The sequence below is a fragment of the Arachis hypogaea genome, chromosome 16 (assembly GCF_003086295.3).
Source record: "Arachis hypogaea cultivar Tifrunner chromosome 16, arahy.Tifrunner.gnm2.J5K5, whole genome shotgun sequence".
Classification (NCBI taxonomy): Eukaryota; Viridiplantae; Streptophyta; class Magnoliopsida; order Fabales; family Fabaceae; genus Arachis; species Arachis hypogaea.
The window spans coordinates 25,051,455-25,067,893 of record NC_092051.1 but is presented as its reverse complement, the minus strand read 5'-3'; the positions used below and the strand labels follow the sequence as shown (position 1 = coordinate 25,067,893).

At 33.0% G+C, this 16,439-nt stretch overlaps 1 long non-coding RNA gene across 1 annotated transcript; it reads left to right on the top strand.

Annotated features, from left to right (window-relative positions):
- Window positions 1-12,119: 12,119 nt before the first annotated feature.
- On the top strand, window positions 12,120-16,012 carry LOC112756486 (uncharacterized). The gene is made up of 4 exons (XR_003179365.3): window positions 12,120-12,949; window positions 13,021-13,102; window positions 13,215-13,329; window positions 15,895-16,012. It is a non-coding gene; the product is annotated as an uncharacterized lncRNA (long non-coding RNA).
- The last annotated feature ends 427 nt before the right edge of the window (window positions 16,013-16,439 follow it).

The window sequence follows — 16,439 nt, the reverse complement described above, 5'->3', positions numbered from 1 at the left end:
AATATAAGATTTGATGGGATATATTGCTTAAATATGTTGAATATATTTTAAAAAATATATATATTTAACATATCATAAAATAGGGTTTGTTGTTTATTTAAAATAGAATTGTAAATTTTTATATATTCAAATATATATTTTATATAATATTGAATATAATTAAACATATATTCAAAAGTATTTTAGTTATATTAAATATATATTTTATATAAAATTGGAAATATTTAAAATATTTTAATTAAACATATATTTAAATATATTTAAATATGTTAAAATTTAGTAAGTTGTAATATTATTTAATATGTTATTTAATATATTATTATTTAAATATAATTTGTAGGATTATATTATTTATAATATTTAAATAATATTATATGTAATATTACCAAATATATTTTAATATATTTATTCAATGTTAGAGAAATACGAAAAGTATATTATAGGGTAAATCACATAAACAAACTGAAAGAGTTTCAAATCTATATGAATATCCTAAATACAAAGATAGTTCTAAAGTGTCACGATAGTTCTAAAACGCATGCAATACTATATATAGGAAAAAGTAATAATACTAGAAGCCCGATGAAGGAATAAAATCTCAAAGTCGCTTAAAGCAAAATTATAAAGCGCAAAACGTTCACACACGATAACTAAATGTGTAGGCAAGATAAGAACAGAACATATAAATATACAACCTTGTAATAAAGCTCTAAGATACAAGGTAGTAAATAATAGATAAACAAAATAAATATATATGATATACAAAAGAAACCAATCAGAGCCAGCGGAGTTTAGGCCGACTAGCCAAGAGGTACAACAGAGTTTTATAAAAGACTTACTTACTATCTCTCAAAGTTTAAAAACAAAAGCTTTAAGGCATCAAATACAATAATCCAAAAGTGAGAAAAATAATAGCAAAATAAATTATAAAACAAAGCCGAATCATCTTCTGCTGTGTCACCACGTTCGCAAACTCACCGAGGTGGGTTGCGACCTGCATCTGAAAAATAACAATAACATATGGTATGAGAACCAGGGGTTCTTGGTACGGTAACAGTGCCCAATAGATAAGATATAAGGTTTCGGAAAGCCAAAGACAATCTTAGAACTTCACATCGATATAAATATTCAAGCTTAAAGAAAATATTAATGTTCTGAAAATTGGACCGGACCGACTGGTTCAACCGGGTTAACCAGAAACCGGAGACCTAGCCGGTCCGGTCCACCTGCAAAATCGTGCTATAAAAAACTGGTAGAAAAACTGGCCGAACCGGTGGTTAATCGGCAAACCGTGCGAACCGGTTTGGTTTTTGCAAGTATCGGTTTCCCCCTACTAATGAAATGGCGTCGTTTGGCTTAAAAAAAAACCGCTGAAGAACGCGTGTTGCAGCCAGCCACTTTAACAGTTTATCCTAAATCCCTAATCTCCCAAAATCTTCGAAGAACACTCCACTCCCAAGTCCCAACCCTAAGCTCGAGGCTGGAGCTTCTGCATACGACAGACAACCGACGCCGTGAAGAACACTCCTACTCCCAACCCTAAGAACACTCCCACTCCTACTGTCGCGGGTCGTTTCTCACCGTCGCGGGTCGTGCTGTTCTCTACTTTGAGGCTCGAGCTTCTGGCGTTCTTCTCTTGCAGTAAGTTCTGGGTTTCTGGCTTTTGTTCGTGCTGTTTTCATTTTTTGTTCTAGGCTTCTGTTCTTCTGTTTTTTAATTTTTTAATTTTGTTTTTTATATGATTAATCAAATGTTGAATAAATTTGTTGTATGTTGAATTTGAGAATAAATTTGATGTATGTTGAATTTGAGAATTCTGCTCTGCTCTGTTCTTCAATTTTTTTATCTTTTCAATTCTGCTCTGTTCTTCAATTTTTTATTTTGTCAATTCTGGTCTGTTGAATGCCATATAAATTGTAAGAACTATGAACTATGAATTGATGTGTTGGTTTGGATTCTGGATTGCTGGCATTCTGAAATTAGATGGAACAGTCACAAAATGATCAGCAACAACAAGTACAAGAATCTCATACCTCTTTTTGCAAAAATTGGCAGTCCGTCTTCTTCATCAAACCTCTTCTTCATCTGGATGTAAGAGGAACTGGAGCCTTTTTGAACAAATCCATTCAAAGAGGAGGAACCGGTTAGAGCATCAAAGGCTAAGTGACATTGTTTATGTCACCTATAACCTACGCCTTCAATCTAGGTTGCATTAAAAGAAGAGGAATTATGATCTAATTGACATTCAAAGCATTGACACGGTAGATTTTTGGGTAATGGCAGATGAGGATGATCTTGAATTTACTAATGGAGATGTTGAAGGCATTGAAAGTTTAATATACACTGATAATGCTATGCCTTCATATCCTAATGGTGAGTGACATAGCAAACTTTGTTTCCTTCCATAAAGATACATGTCATTAATATTGATTTCTTATTGAGTTCTCTTTCTATTTTATTAGATGGTGGAGACATGGAAGTTGAAGTGGATATACCTGATGTTGTAATTGAATCCTCAAATACTTCTTTTGGTGGTATTTCTGAAGATGCTGGCTTTGGATTACCTGTTTATGATGGAGACATCGGAACACTTAATGATGATTATAACTTCTAGTGTCTTTGTTTAGTTGAAGTATTGTTTGTTGAATATTGTTTCTTTTGGTTGCAAAACATTGTGTTTGTCATTTATTTGCGCTTTAATTTTTTTAGTTATAAACTTTGATATTTGAAGTTGTTTATGACCTTTTAATGATAAATTATGTATTGTTTATTTTGTGAAATTGTTAAATTTTGAATCTTATTAGTTTAAAAATTATTGCATTTAACTTTTTAAAATTATGTATTGAATTTTTTATAACTTTATTCTATATTTAATTAAATTGATTCAACCACGGTTGAACCATTGAATTATTGAACCAGTCACTTGACCAGTTTGATGACCGGTCTGGATCTCGCAACCTTGGAAAATATATAACTTAAACCATAAACAGGGTAAACTATCTTAAAGAAGTTCTAACTAATGCTATTCACCGCTGTCCCACAACCTCCACCAACCTATCCTCCATGCGATCCCATCGCCACCGCCTAACGAGCCTCCTCAATCCCATCGGAAGACATAGATAATGCAAACAAATAAAACACAAGTAATATACATATACATCAAGTAAAACAAATAGCAAATAAGTATGTGATTCATTTAAGCATAACTGAAATTAAGCAAAGCAAACAAGCATATAGAAGATGCATATGATGAATGTCTGTCCTATTGGCTGTGATATCACATTGTCGGTCAAAGTTGCCAACTCGACACATCCTTTTGGATGTAGCCTTTCTGCCACGTCAGGGATATAGTGCCCTGCACACTCTTGTGCACCCAGGGATGTAGTGCCTGGCACACTATCGTTCCAAAGATATAGTATCTGGCACACTTGCATGCTCATTCTAAGGATACAGTGCCTGACACACTCTTACGGCAGAGAAGATTATGCGAGCGGGATACCACCTCAGCCCTCATATCTAAACGTAAGTGGGATTAACCACCGTCCTTACGTCGGCACCGCAACTTCGACAAGTGGGATTCACCACCGTCCTTGCCCGAGGCGCATAGCGACTTACCAATTCAATGCATATCATTCTCATTATTCAGTAATCACTTTCAATATTCAACAAGTTCATCATTCCTTTCCAAGTTCCAAACTCCTCATAACCATCATCAGTTCTCAATGTATAATCATCCTACACTCCGCTAATCCACTCAGGTTAAACCATCCATAGAACTTTCCAAGCCTAAGTCACCGTCTTCTAAACTCATTAATAGAAAATATCTAATTTATGTTACCTAACCCATCCATTCCATAAAACATCAACACAAAGTCTATCTTACAAATCCGTTCAACCTCCATTCAACATTTTCAATCACAATTTAATCATTCATAAAAATTCAACCTATCTTAAGGAAACGAGCCTAAGTTTTATGAAACATTACATATTACCTAAAGAAAACTAAAATCATACCTTGGCCGATTTTTAACATGCACAAAACACCAAAACCAAGCCACCAAGCTTAATTCGAAAGCTCCAAATCCACCAAGCCAACTCCAATAGACACCAAACCTCAATCTAACATCCTATAACATACCAAAATCAATACTAGGACTAATCAAACATCAAACCACAAGAATTTTGAAGTGACTTACCTTGTCTGATGCTATTAGGGACAAAATGCAATAATAACTCAAAACTAGATTACCCCTAAACAACCAAAATCACAAAATCTACTCAAAACCAAACCTAAAAATGTGAAACTATTAGGGAAGAAAATTGGATAATGGATTTCGAGTTCTTACCTACTTTGTTTAACTAGAAATGACGGGCTCGGTAAGAGCTATGCGTGACCACAAACAGCATGCGAATCGGAGCACCGTAACTCAATATATGATTGAAAGAAGATGGGGGTAAATAGTAACAATCCTTCTTCTCCTCTCTTCTCACCAACGTGCCTCACTCTCTTCAGCAAAGAAAAATGAGCTGAATTTCTCATTAAAGTAGTATTTATATGTTGGGCTTGGGCCCAAATTGTGTCCGGTCTAATTGTTTAGCATTTTTGGTTCGTTTGGCCAAACTTTCGGCCAAAACCTTTAGAATTAGTGCCCAATTTTCAACTCTAAATGTTTTCTAAGGATTCCTACAGTTTTATTTTCCCTCACGCAGTATCAGACAGACTTAAGTCGATACTGTCGGCTATTTTATCGATACGAATTTTTACGCAATTTTTCGCAGAAAATTATATTTTTCCCTCGGAAAAATTCGCTAAATTCAAATCTCACTTTGAAATTTTTAAATTAACACTTCTAAATTTTTTGAACCTATTCTGGACAATTAAATTATTATTTATTTTATCTAAGTGGCTAGTTTTAAATTCGGATTCTTACAGAATATATATTAAAGATAGATTATATAATATAATAGGATTTTTTTCAGAAAGAATAAAAGTAGAAGATGGTTCGTGATATTATGCATCCTAAAAATTACATTGTTAAATATCTTGAGCGTCCACTATATGTAATTATTTTTTATGTTTATTATTATAGGTGACACGTCATCTTAAGTAATTTTTAGGATTTTTTATATTTATTTTCTTAAGTTTGAATTAAATTTCTTATGTTTTCTAATAGAATTTTATAATTAATCAAATATTTGGAGTTGGGATAGTATTTTTATGTTTTCAGAAATTTTGGACTAAAAATAGCAAGAATCAATGCCTTTTCACCAAGAAAGCACGGTCCAAGTAACTAAAGCCACACAAGCAAATGACGCACACAAGGTCCACGCCCGGCGGCCTCCTTCCCAGCTCTGACCTCTTCATGCTCTAATAGTTATAACTTGAGCTATAATAATCCAAATGAGGCGGTTCTAGTTGAGTTAGAAAGCTAACGTCTAGAGCTTCATAATAATATGCATATGTCTATAGTGAATATTTAGTTTCAGCCACGTACCATCATCATCTTTAGGAAACAAAAAAATAGTGTCCCAGACAACTCAAAATGCAAGTCCCGCCTATTCTAACTCTCAGGATGGAATAATTAAGGCCCAAGCTTAATCAACCACATCATCAAAAGCCTCAATCATATTCAGAAGAGTTGAAGATCTAGAAAATTAGTTATTAATTCTCTCTAGAAGAATAAGAAATTTGGTTGTTAGGATTTAATTTGAATTATCGTTTTTAAATTTGAATTAAAGTCAATAGCTTATCTTTCTCTTCGGAAGATAAGTAGTTATTTTATCTCTCTTAAAGATAAGATTAGTTTAATTTTGAATTTGAATTCTAGAATTTAGACTATAAATAAGTGAGCATAGCTCACAAAGGAGGGCATCAAGTCCACCGACTACTTATCTTCTTGTTTTTCTTACTTTCTCATGGGTAATTAATTCTCTGTCAAAGGGTTAGGAGCTCTGTTTATATTTTTTATGGATAATTAATCTATGTTTATTTTATTTCAAAGTCTTGCATTGATCTATTTCATGTTCTTCATTTGGATTAGTTTAATGAAAGGTAAGCTAATCTCTTTTATTATAATTGATAAATTTGATATTTGAAACGAAGCTTGAAAACTCTTTCACATGACTATTTGGTTTCGGCTAGGAATAGTGGTTCAATTAGTGTGCGACACATACATGATTTTTAATCACTCTAATTTTGAATAAGTGACATATAATTCGGATTAGAACAACTTTTGAAAATTATGTTTTCTTTTAAAATTTAACTGTACAGGACTAGTTTGAATACGTGACATATAATTCGACCTAAGGACTACTTTTAAATCTTATTTGAATCTAAAATCAGTTTTTATGCTTAATCTCTTGATTAATTAAAGAGATGCCTAATTAATGCTTGAGAAACTGAGGAGTCAAAGAATTAGAAAATTAGTTACTAAAGGTTTTGTCGTGAAAAATCTTTACAAACTTCAAGATAAATAAATAAGATTACTTATCCTAAGAGCACAAGCATCTCTAAACCCCTTAACTCTCATCATTACTGTCTTTTCTCAATCAATATTCAAGATCCACTATTTGAAGCATTCAAGCATTCTCAAGATTCTCAGCATAATTCCAAGATTTTCTCGTGTCCTCTCCGATTATCAATTAGGTCTAATTAATCTAATTAGGTTTTTATTTTTTAATATGATATTTGCTTGTTCAATCCTTTAATTCTCGTGGGAACGATATCCACTCACTGTGGTATTACCTGAGCGATTCAATGCACTTGTCAATATCCGTGAAATTCGATTTCCACTCATCAATTATTATTATTATTATTATTATTATTATTTCAAAGTTCAAGAAATTTGGAATCAAGACATCTCTACTAAGATGCATATGATCCTTGAGTTGATATAGAGTTATGGGATAGTGAATTCTATTATGTATCTCAAATTGGAAAACTTACCTTACACGACGCACTTATAAATAATGTCTTGATTGAATAGTGACATCCAGAAACTCATACGTTTTATCTTCCACATTACATGCACGATTATCTTGGAAGATATTGCAATGATATTTGGACTCTCAACAAATGATATGCCGATGTTAGGATTTATAGATAGCAATACTATTGGCCTTGAAAATGAATTTATATGATGCAGTTTGGCATTATACCTACTACAACTAATCATAAAAGAAAGCGGTGTCAAGCTTGCATGGCTCCTCACCCTAAAGCAGCACACGTAGTTGGATACCGTATTTGGCGGACAAATGTACACGAAGATTCACATATTATTGTTGTTTAGGACAAATTTATTTTGTGTCAAGTCAAGTTTGTCGATCCACTAGAAGTTTGATTTTGCCTCAACTTCAAAATTTTGCTGAGATTAGGAGCTTTAGTTAGGGATCGGCTTGTCTGACACATTTGTTTAGAGCATTATGTCGGATATCAAGTTATGATTACAAGGATGTAGATGACCCTTTGGTACTGCTATGTGTATGGGCTTGGGAATGGTTACCGTTCCTAGCACCGGTGCAATTGCAGCAAATCTTTTCGCTTGCGTGTAGATAAATTTACTTCATATAATATGTTAATATATATTGTTTAATATGTACTATTTAAATATATTATTTAAATATATCGATTAAGAATAATAAGGTTTCATTTTATTTTAACTGGATTAATTAACGATTGCAATTTTCAGGGATACAAAAAGTGGACCATCTCTCATATCAAGCAGTTACTAAATCATATTCATATAAATGAGGTAGTTTTTTTATTTTATTTAATAGTGTTACTATTATTGTGCATTGTTTTGTATTTATACTTATACGTTTATTTTGTTATGCTTTTGTAATTTGTGTGAAAACCGTACAATCATGATCGTATGAAAAATATTGTAGTTCCAAATGTATTTTGCAGCATCTCTTAATATGAAGCACAACCATGTCACTAATATCTTTTGAGTGTATTGAGTGGCATGCATCAGATAAGGTAAGAAGACAATTCAATTTGCAGTAGGAAGTTTCTAGACAACCTACTCATCTTGCAGCTCCTAAATACTCTAATGTAAGGATAAAAGTTTCATAACACCCGAATTAGTATCCTAATATCCTGGACCATCTCATTCCCTCAATATGCTAGTGCAATTTCAATCTCAACTGCTGCTGATGGTTCTTTTTGTACCATTGATTCAAGCCATGACGGTAAAGCACCACAAGAAAATAAAATATTTATAAGAAAAAATTGTATCAAATTTAAAATGATTATAAATTATAATTTTTTTATAACAATAATTAATTATTGTTACAGAATAAGATTTTGCAATAACAAAAAAATTTGTTACAAAACGTTTCAGTGTTTTGTAATAACATGATTTTTTTTTGTTACAAATTATGTTGGTTTTCATATTGAATTGTTGTTTTGTGGCAAAATGTTATAATATTTTGTAACAAAAGATTATATTATTACAAAAATTCAAAATATTTTATAACAAAATATCTATTTGTTTCAAAAGCTCTAAATATATAAAACATTAATTTATTACAAAACGTAATATTTTTGTAACAAGTTATTTATTTGTCAAAAAATTCAAAGATTTTTTTGTAACTAATAAGAAATTTTATTTCAAAATATTAAATGTAAGACTCCGTATTTTTTCAAAATTAATATAATGAGTTATTTATAATTTGTTTAAGATTTTATATTCAAAAAATTATTTCACTAAAAATATTCAAATCAAATCGATAATACTTTGAGTTTAAAATTATTTTGGACCGTATAAATTTTATAATAATTGAATATTTTTTATTTAAAATTTAAAATTTTAGTAATTAAAAAATAATGAAAATTTGATAATTTAATTTAAAAAAATAAATTTTGTAATTTAATTTTATGAACTAAAAAAAACTAATTAGATTATTTAATTTTAAATTACATAATTATTTAAAATTAATTAGTAAATTAATAAATAAATAGTAGTATTAAATAATACCAAAACATAAAAAAAAAAAAAAAAAACTCGAAAGCTATATCTGAATCTATAATTGCTACTCATTCGTTCATAATATGATAATTGTGGAGTGCTTAATAATCATGGGAACTTGGGTCTGTTTTTAGTTTTTTGTTTATCTTTTATCTTCATATGAGAGATCTAAACTTATATATAATTTGATTATTTGAAATTGTCTTTAAAATTATGCTAATATCTCTGATATTTAGATTTATCTTGATATTGAATTGAGTGATTAATTGGTGGATAATTGATGTTTTAATTGTAATTAGTATTATTTTATATTTTTAATTTTTGGTTTGATTTTTTATATTTATAGGAGTGTAAAAATGATAACAATATATTAGTTATAAGACTTAAAAATATTTTGATTTATGCACACATTAATCTATATAGAATTTTTGTATTATGGTTGAACTTGTAGAATTAATTTTAATATTATTTTGTTTTAAAACAATCTTAGTTAAATAAAAGATGTTTGAATTATCTATATTATTATATATTATATAAATATTGACTTGCTCAATAAATTAGTTAATATATCAATTATTTAAAAAATAATACAATTTGATAAATTATGTGTGTAATTTGTATTAAAAAATTGTTACAAAATAAATATTATGCTTTTGTAACTAAATGAATGAAAAATGTTACAAAATCGAGTTATATTTTGTAACAAAATTTTGTGATAGAAAAAATTATATTGTTACGAAAAATATTTCACAAGATAAAATTTATTATTACTTTTGTAATAAATTTTAGTTTTTGTTTTAAAAAAATTTGTTACAAAATATTACTTATTATAATAGTTTCATTTTTTGTTACAAAATTTTTTTGAAACGGAACACATTACAACAACTCTGTAACATTTTTTGTTACAAATTTTTTTCGTTTCAAAATTTAGATTTTTATTTGTAACAATTTTTTTTTGTTACAAATATTACTTTTCTTGTAGTTAAACTTTATAAGAAGTTTTTCAACCACAAAAAATTTTTGTAATTGCCTTTCGTTTTGCCAGTCATGCTTTTCAATAACTTATGATATAATTGAATTTCGATTGCACTTCAATAATAACAGATTTTACTTTTAAAGATGGATCTGCTTCAAGCCTTCAACTAGTGACTTTATCACCTCTATAATCATGTCTGAATTCAACTTAGTATGATATTGAGAAATGGTAGTTTTAGTGTATGTGTGACTACCATTATACCACCTTATAATTCAACAAAACGTTCTCTTAATAAGACTATCCCTGATTAGCCAATTACAACTTATTCTATATTGTACACACTTGGCATAAGATGTGGTTGGCTCAGATTCACATACCCGGTAATCCACACTCTTACGCATGATATAATCTTTAGGGTGAATACCCATCCCAGCTCTTGATAATTTTTTCGAAGGACTTCGAGGTCTGCAACAAAATTTTTTTTCCCTTTTTGGCTCTTAATATTTAACTTTGTGGGACTGATTAGTGATTAGCCCTTCTGTCAATGATCTTTCTTCAGAACATACTTATGTAACACGTTAATCACTAATATATCTTCTATTTAATTTTATAGGTAAAAACAATTTAAAAATCACTAATATTTCTTAGTTTTATACCGTAAATTTAGCTGATGTATTTGAAAAAGGTAACAGAAAAATATAAAAATATTAAACGATATTGACAATTATCTTTAAAAGACAAAGAGATTCCCAACAAAAAAGAATTTGTGAATCCTAGTTGACTCTTAATGGATAAATCAACAGTTTAATATGCTATGTAGGCTTATTTCGTTAATATAGAGAAAAAATATTGATAGAGGGGCTAATCAATCTCATAGAAGTAAAGATCAGGGGCCAAAAAATGTATTTTCTTTGTTGAGGGTCTCATTGTATTTCGAAATAATTGTCACGGACGTTTAGGATTTTTTTCTCTAATCTTTAATTATCTCAATCACAATCTTTTTAGAACTAAACTACATGTCGACGACAAATTCACCATCCATAACAACAGGGTCTACATCGATAACAACAAAAAATATTCCAACTATTATTATATGATTGAATAATAATAATAATAATAATAATAATAATAATAATAATAATAATAATAATAATAATAATAATAATGATACTTACCTGCATTGACATACTCAGAAAATTTTGGTGCATTCATAGTATCTAGATCCAAAGCGTGTATGAAAGAAGGTTCTCCAAATAGATGGCTTGCTAGTGCGTTTATCATATTTACAACGTCAGGCTCAATTATTATATCATTTTCATCCATATTTTTAATTTGACCAACAATATGATAAGTGCCCTCAAATTCCTCTTTACTTTTAGTATTATAAACGTTCTAGCCGATGTTAGGCTTCAATAAATCAACCTCAACTAATTCTTCAAACTCAACATATAACTCAATAATTGATACTTGTATCCATGTTTGTTGGTAAATCAAACACATTCTTTGCATACTTGTTTTATCAGTCAAGCACATTATTTGAAACTGAATGCGACTACCATTAACATAGACTGTTTATAAAGAATATTTGTGATTTTCTTTAGTACTCGATTATCAATATATTGATTGTAAGACCCAGAACTTTTGAAAAGTCTTATTATGATCAAGTCTCAAATCATATAGTTATTTATAGCCTTAATTTCAGAAATTATTTTATTAAAGGTAATTAAGGCAAGTTTTGATTTATTAGATTTGAGATGAGTTATGATTATTATCCAATTTTATAGGATGTTTGGATTATTTTCTATATTTGAATTATAAAATTGGTAGTTGTGAAATAATAAGGATTTTTATATGGTTTGGATTAAATAATTAATATTTTAAATATTAATACTGCTACTTTGGAAAATAAATGATTTAATTATATTATTTCTAGTTATTGGATTTGGGCATTTTATTGAAAATAATTTGTAAAATTGATGAGCAAATAGTATTTTCTATGTACAAATAGTGTTGGATTTAATTTGGGTTTCAATTACTATATTATCCCTATTTTAAGTGAAATTACCAAAATGCCCCTAACCCTAATTTTCAAAAAATGAAACCCTAACCCAGTGACCCGTACCCGACCCGGTTCTCTTCTCACCCAACCCAGCAGCAGCAACACAAATGTTTCCCCTTCTTCCTCAAACCAATACGCACCAATAGTAGCAGATCGGAGGAGTGGGGAAGAGAGAGGGGGCGATGATGGCTGGGGCCTCACTGCCGCCGCCGTCCAGCTCAACGCCGCCGCACCCTACCCGTTTCCCTTCCTCCCATCATTCACGCGACACATAGCAGCAACAGCTGCCAAACGAAGCAAAGAAAGAAAGAGGGAACGGAGTGCGGCAGGGAGAAGAAGGAGAGGAGGAGACGCGTCGGAGCCGCGGGGCCTCACCGCCACTGTCGCATTGTGCCGCCGCGTTCCACGCCTTGCTGCCATCGTTGTACACCGAAGGAAGAAAGAGAAAGAGACATGGAGTCAGCGTCGCGCAGAGAAGGACTCGCCGCCAGCTCCGTCGTCTTCACTGCTTTGCCACCGTCGAGCTCGCAATCTTGGAGGGAGCACAGCGCCGCCGTGAGTCGTGACCAGAAGAGAGCGAGAGACCAAGAGAGGGGCGTGGAGTCGGCAACGCGCAGGGAGGCACTCGCCGCTGCCGTCGCGCGCGCCGTCGGGTGCTGTCGCTGCTGTTTGAGTAGTCATCATCCCCTCCATTCTATTGCTCTGGTCTGCCGCCGCCACTGCTGGAGATCCGCTCGATCTGCCCTGAAGGAAAGAAAGAGGTTCAGGCCGCCACTGCTGCTTGCGCTGTGAGCTGCTGCACTGCCACGGTTGGGGGGATCTGCCACCGATCCGATCTGAGGGAGAGGAGGTGCGATCGGAGGAGCAGGTGTGGGGTTATCACCGCTGCTGCCAGCTCCTGGGTGCCGTCCAAAACCCCGCTGCCGTCGCCGGAGAACTCTTCCGGTAAGGGTTTTAATTACGGTTTCTGCCTTTTTGGTTTTCGAGATGGTTTTGACGTTGTGCGGTTTTTATAGTTGATCCACCAGAGCTTCTGGCCGCCGCCGGAGCTGTTGTCGGGCCGGTTCAAAATTGCAGCTGCTTCGTGTTGAAATTCCGGTAAGAAATTATGTGTCGAGAATCCTCGCGTTAGTATCCTGTTATGTTTAGTTAACGAATATGAGTTTTGGTAACGTGGGGTCGAGTCCTAATTATTATATGCTGCTATTAGTGTTGCTATGGTTGTTGCGAATGTGGCTTGAAGCTGAGGTTGCGGTTGTTGTTGATTTCGGGTTGAGGCGGAAAGGACTCTGTGACGCGTTTGGATTATGGAATTGCGTTTTGAGGTAGGGGCGCTTTCCAAAAACTATAGTTTATTATTGGAATTATTACATATGGGTACTGATGTGAGATATTGTGTATTTGGTGATTGTATCTGCCTTATGTATTATTTGATTGACTCGAATGACTATGGATGTTGGTTTGGCCGAATTGTTGTGTGGCTTGTGAAATGTAATGTTTGAAGTTGATTCCTTAAAGATTTGAAATGAGTTTAATCCGTTGAGGATTGGTTTGAATTGAGTCAATTATTTTGATGATGTGGAAGATAGAATACTCTTGAAATTCAGCCTGTGTTGCTTTAATTGATTTGGTTTTGATAAATGATTTATTGCTGAACCGATTCTTTAAAGCTTTGGAAATGAGTTAAATCGGTTGATATTGAGTTGATTTTTGAAATGGCTTCCTTGAGATATGCCACTGAGGCGACTGTTGGATTTAGCTTGCTTTTGAATTGATTTCTGGTTTTGAGCTGTTGAAAAGGAATGAGAAACGGTTTAGTTGGGACCCGAACCGGGTGGCAAAAGTCCAAGTTTTAGGGGAGGTGCTGCCGAAATTTCTATAGAATCCGAGTCCTTATTTGAAATGTTAATTGGGGAATTTTGAGTTTAATGCCTTTCCTATCTATTTTGAGGATTGTGAAATTATGGCTTCTTTATTACCTTTACTTAGAGCAATTAAGAAAGCAATGAAGTTATGCTTTGAAAGAATTATTGAAAAGAGAATCATGATTTATCCTTATTTTCCAAGAAGAACAGTATGTCTTTGGGTACAAGTCATTTGAAAGAGAATTTTGCTTTGAGGCTGTTTTAAAAGGTAAAGCGGGTTTATGTTTTTCTCTATTAAACACAAAGATTGTCCCTTGGGAGAGTTTTCGTGATTTTAAAAGGAATTGGATTTCGATTGATGAGCCTCATTATTTTGACGTTTTAAATAAGATTCAAAGTATCTTTTGAACTCTAGTTTAACACAACAAAAATGATTCTCTTATCAGTTTGAAACGCTTCAGATTTAATTATGGAATTGAAGCCGGTTTTGTTTAAGTAAAGGAAATGGTTTTGAAAGAAGTAAAGGCTACGTGACTCGGTTTGGCTTAGATCCTATTTTCTTACTCAAATCAGAAAGCCAATGTTTTAATGATTTTAAATGATTTTGGCGAAATGAGATATGTTATTCTCCCCTAAAGACTTGGGACTCTGCCGAGAAACTTTGTTATAAAATCCCATTGTTGAATGGATGATTTTGAGTGTTTCCAAAAAGAATCTTTAACTTGCCATGGTTATGGAAGTTTGGAAAGAGGATGCCGAGAGTGACATTGTTTTCAAAGGGGAATTTACCTTGAGTAAAAGTGGCTTTATGAGCCTAAAATGATTTGAGAAATGAGATCTTTAAAGCCAAGGCTGAAAAGAGTTGAAACTCGATTTCAAAGTGAAATGAATTGAGGAAATGATTTATGGCTTAAATGCCGACTTTATGAATTTAATGATGTTGAATGGTGGAAGTGCTGTTTTGTTGTGAGCCGGAATGGCTGTGTATGATTATACATATTGGTTGGTTTTGGATTGAACCGTGAGCCGGAATGGCTATGTATGATATGAATATTGGCTGGTTCTGGACTGAACCGTGAGCCGGATGGCTGAGATGGATGTTGACCCATGGATGAGATTGAATGCATGTTTATGCTGAATCATTGATAAATGTGAATGTTGCACTTCCACTATCTGAGATACGAGTTTCCCTGGGTAGTAGCAGTGGCTAGCCACCACGTGCTCCAGGTCGAGACTTGATACTCTGTTGACCCTATGTCGTAAGTGTGGCCGGGCACTGTGAAAGGCCCGGATGAGCTCGCCCCCATAAATATTCACCAGTGATGGTGATGGATAAATATTCACCAGTGAGGGTGATGGATATGGATCATGATTATGATCAAGTTTATGATGAGTATAACTCGAGTTGGGGATGCACGACAGAGGGACAGTCCAATGGTTAGCTACCAGGACTTGTCGGGTTGGCTTTATAACCGACAGATGATATCATCAGCCACTAGGGACAGACATGCATCATATGCATTTGTGTGACATTGGTTGGGTGTGCATATTATACTTGGTTTGCCTATGTGATTAATTGCTAACTGTTCTACTTGTAATAACTGTTTGTTTGTGCTTGAACTTCCTATCTGTGTTTGCATCTGGGACTCTGTTGGATTTGTGGTGACTGGTTGTTGGTTGGATTGTTTGGGCCTAGGGCCGTGGTTGGAAAGAGATGAACTGATGGTTGATTTCAGTTTTGTGTTTCTGGTTTGGAATAAAATTATGAAAGGCTATTTTGGTTCCGCATAGATAAACCGTTTTGAAAGGCTTTTGAGTTTTGAGAATTGAATGGTTCCTCTTTCAGTAAAGATTTTTGACTTTACTTTTATTGAAAACCGTGTTTTTGAAAAGAGGCATAAGAAGGTTATTAATCACTGGTACGGTTTATCTTCATGTATCCTATTACAGTAATTCCCAAAAATCCTCTACTGAGAACCCTTTCGAGGATGATGTTCTCACCCCCCTACATTTTTCCCCTTTCAGGATATGGGCGCAGAAGTTACGAAGAGTTCTTTTAGTTGTGGTTGAAATGCTCTGTATTGCTTTAGACTATTATTTGTACCCTCGCCTTTATCTTGAGATATTCTGTAAGAGGGATAGAAATTGTATTGGATTATGTTTGTAATATTATTTATATATATTTTTGTATATATATGGATGTACTCTTTATGAGTTTTGTAAGTTGTATGGTATTTATGGACGTATGTTATCGGATGAAAGTTTTTGGAAGCGGTATTGCGGTTTAAAGTTTTAAACAGGCTCATATTTTAGTATTAAATAGTATAAAAGTCGTCGTAATGTCCGAGCTATCAGAGTCGCGCAGCCGGAAGCGTGAGCTTTGGTAGTTAGGGTGTTACATTATGGTATCAGAGCAGTTCTTCCTGTAGAGCCTGAGGAATGGACTGACTATGCTTCAGTTGCATACTCTGAGCGTTTGTCATGTATTAGGTCTTGTCGAATGACGAGAATTAGAGCTTTATGCACATGATGATCTATTGATTAACGCTGTTAGTCTTGCATTACATAAT